Source organism: Sciurus carolinensis, unplaced genomic scaffold (genome assembly GCF_902686445.1).
Source record: "Sciurus carolinensis unplaced genomic scaffold, mSciCar1.2, whole genome shotgun sequence".
Taxonomy (NCBI): domain Eukaryota; kingdom Metazoa; phylum Chordata; class Mammalia; order Rodentia; family Sciuridae; genus Sciurus; species Sciurus carolinensis.
In genome coordinates, this window is record NW_025920145.1 from 481,326 (window position 1) to 485,555 (window position 4,230).

A 4,230-nucleotide genomic window follows, 5' to 3' on the forward strand; every position below is an offset into this window, starting at 1 on the left:
ATAAAGGCAATACTAAGTGATGAATGCACTCATGACATTCAAGGAGGAGGCGTACATTTAGATCATGCATTCCCACAGAGGAGGAATCCAAGTGCCTTTATGATTTAAATATCACTTCCTTTGATTTTCTTTGAATCATCAACTAACATGAAGATGTTTTGCCAGATAAAATTATTCATACTTTAATGTGGCACAATTCCAAATATGTTAAAATATTTGATTTCCACTCTACTATGTGTAAAGCAGGAGCCTGTACAGTAGGTCAAAGAGAAGGGCAAGAGAAGATGTAGAAGACAGTTTTGACCATAAGGTGCTAATAGCAGAGTTAACTTGATGATTGGAAAAAAAAAAAAAAAAAAAAAAAAAAAACTATGGGAATATTACATTTTAGTTTTGAACTGTGCAACTAAGTTGGTATAGTTTGTAAGCCTTCCCTGGTCATTTAAGCACACTGAATTTCAGTGGTTTATTTGTAAAATTTCAGTATCTAATGGAGAGATAATTAAAGGTCATTTTGTTTGATTATCTTCAACTTGTTTTTATTTTTATTCGGAATCTTGGTTTAGAGATTTCAGATTTATATGTAAATGATATCAGGCTGTTTGAATTTTCATTTTATGAGTGTTCTGTAGAACATAACACGTGGGTTTGTAATTCCTATTTTGTGAAAGAGTGAATTACTGAACAAGTGTTAATAAAACTCACAATGATAATGATAGGCAAAAAATCATGAAGTTGAGCAAAAACAAAGCAAAACAAAATATGAAACAGCCAAGTTATAAAAAGTATGATTCAGTGAGTATAACACTGAAAAATGTACAACTATATGGAGAGCAGTATGCATGTTCCTCAAAATATCAAAAATAGAACTATCATATGATCCAACAATCCCCTTCTTGGGTATGTATGCAGAAGAACTGAAGTAAATCTCTCAAGGAAAGATCAGCACTGCCATGTCCATTGCAGCTTTGTTCACAGCAACCGAGATATGGAAACAACCCAAATAATGTCCATTGACAGATACGTAGATAAAAAAAATGTGATATATACATGCAGTTGAAAAGTATTTAGTCTTTAAAAAGAAGAAAATGCTACCATTTTGTAGTAACACAGATAAACCTGGAGGACATTACATGAAATAAGTAATCACAAATAAATTCTATATAATTCTACTTTCATCAGGTTTATCAAATGATCAAATTCACAGGAGCAGAGAATGTAGTGGTGGTTTCCATGGGTTATGGAGGAGGAGAAAAGAGAGGATTATTGCTCCTTTAAACAAGGACATAGAGGTCAATGGTGCCATGTTGAATACAGAAATTAACTCCACATACAAAGCAGAGAGAAGCATGTCTGTCTTTTCCACTCTATTCCTAGGGTTTTGGAAGCCAAGTTCATAACCACTGGGCAGATTTCTATCTCAGAGGAAATGAACTATTTAAAAAATAGAGATCATACCAAAGTAATGAGCTCCTTGTCCGCTCACTTGATGGTGAAGTCATGCTAAACCATAGAGGGCTCACATTCTATCTCATCCTTACTTACTAATGGATAGCCAAGGTTCACCAAATAATTTTGAAAAGCATCTAAAATAAAAGTTATTAATAAAACAGTAGTATTTTAAAAACATATAAAATTTTATATGTATATATATGTCCAAATAGAAAAAATGTCCTAAGAGAACAGACAATGTAGATGCAGAAAAAAAAGAAAAAATAAACTCTGTAATTAATATTTGCTTATCTATAATCATGCAAAGTATAAATAGAATAGCTCATAAAATCAGAAGAAATAGTTTAATATAAAATCAAGGAATCTCCCAGAAAGTAGAATAAAAGAACATATAGAAAATATTACAAAATGATTATAAAATCATTCCTGGAAGTCCAATATCCATAATAGGAGTTTCAAGGAAAGAGAATACAAAAGAAGGAAAATTACCAAAGAAATAATACAAAATATTACCTAGAACTAAGTGTATGATTTTCCATATTGTAAGAGGTGAATAAGTGTCCAGACTAAAGACAATTGCAGAAGAGCCATTAGCATGAAATTTAAAAGCACTGAGGAGAGTATTCTAAGAAGTTCCATATGTTTAAAAGAAAACAGAAACAGATTTCATAAGAAAGAAAGAAGAAATTAGCATGGTATCATACTTAGAAATAGCAATTCAGGGTGTTCAAAGACAGTGAGGCAATGTTTTCATAGTGCTGAGAAGTTGTGGTTTCCAACTTAGCATGCTTTCATAGCTTATCAGTTAAATGCAAGTGTAAAATAAAGATATTATCTGATATATAATGCTTAAAAACAGTACCTTCCATGTATGTTTTTTTTTTTTTCTTCAGAAAACTGGATAAGCATTCTACCAAAACAGAAGAAAAATCAAGATATGAGGAAACATGGAATTTAGAAAAGGAACAAAGAAAATTCCCAGGATACCAGTAAAAATTAATTCTAGGGAAACAGTTGTACTTCAGTATGCCATGCTAGAGAGCATGTAGTTGTTGGTAGACGAACCGTGGACTGTGGAAGGGTTAACCTCAAACGAAAAATTGGCTCACTTGATGTCTGCATGATTTACATGTCTGCCAGAAATCCTGATAAATAATTAGTACTAAAAATAGGAGATTAAGCAAATTATAGGGGCAATGTTAACAAATAGAATTCCAAATGTCACAGAACAGCTACAAAATGCTCTTATTTTGGTGATTTCTTGAAGCTCATGTGAAGTGTCTAGATTTTTCCTTATGTTTTGATCTGACACTACCTTTTCCTGAGACTCTAAAGGACACACCCAACATAGATCTTTTTCTATCTTTTAGAGTTTTCCTCTGTATGGTATCACTGACTACATGTCCCAAGTTCACAGTAATTAGGAGGGAAAATTCAATTTTCATTTATTTAAGATCTGTCATTTATCTTTCTTTTCAGGTAAATGTGCTCGGTCCTCATTGAAGTGAATATTCATACACTCTTAATTTTACATCCTAAGTTAATAGTACAAAATGTTATTATTTCCATTGGTGTTACATTTTTATAACTTTTATTCCATCCAAACAGTTTCCAGATGTTTCTTTAAAAGGCACATATATGGAATCTCCTTTTTGGTCTTTCTAATGGCTTATCTTCTAATAAAGCTAAATGTTTAGTTTCTCAAGATACATACTAGATCATTTTCATGTTCACACCATTCTTTTCCATTTACAAACCAACAAGTTGGTTTATACCTTAGCCTCAATTATCTTCTCAACTTCATATTTGTATATACTCCTCTTGAACGTCTTATAAGTATTTTAACATAAGATCACTATTTTATCCTCAATACTGTATTTCCAGCTGATGTTCTTTATTTCTGCAAACACCACTTCCATCCAGTTTTATAGGATGAAATCCTCTTATATTGTATGTTCTCAGGAATATCCCTTGTTCTCACTCATCCTTCACTAAATTCTGTACAAATTGCTACTTGAATATTTCTTAAATCAGTCCACATAGTTTTCCAGCTTATCAAAGTAGAAGCTATAATTACTTCTTCTAGATCGATACCATAATCTTTAATTAGTCTTTCTGCTTTGACTCTGGCCCAATTCCCATCCATTCCCCATAGTGAAGGCAGAATAGTATTAAAATGAACAGGAACTCGTGCTGTATCACAATAAAAACACTTCAATCTGGTGTCTTTAGGATGAAAGTCAAAATCTAGCTTGATCTGTAAGGACTTCCATGTATTTTCATCCTCATCCTCCATATTCTGCCCTTTCTCCACTACTCTCAAGTCGTTTTCATCTTTTGCTGCCATAAGTGCAATACGGTTTTCCCCTTTGGTCCCTCTCCCACCAGTTTATAACCACCCATAATGCTCTTTCTCCAATTCTTAATCACCTATAAGCATCTTTTAGAACTTGTTCAGATAATACTTTCTCAGGGAGATCTTTCCTGATCATCCTGTTTGCATTAGTGTCTTGTCTTATTCAGTTTAAGCTCTTATAACAGAATACCACAGAAAGGTGGCTTAAGCAACAGAAATGTATGCTTGTAGCTCTGGAGCCCAGCAAGTCCAAGGTCATAGTGCTGGCAGATCCTGAGTCTGATGAGGGTCTGCTTTCTGGTATGTAAATGGAATCTCCTTGAAGTCTCACATAGAAAAGAAAAAGAAGAAGGAAAGCTCTCATGTTTTTCCTAATCTCAGAATAAAGGCCCTGCCCTTAAGAAACACTTATGTCCTATCTC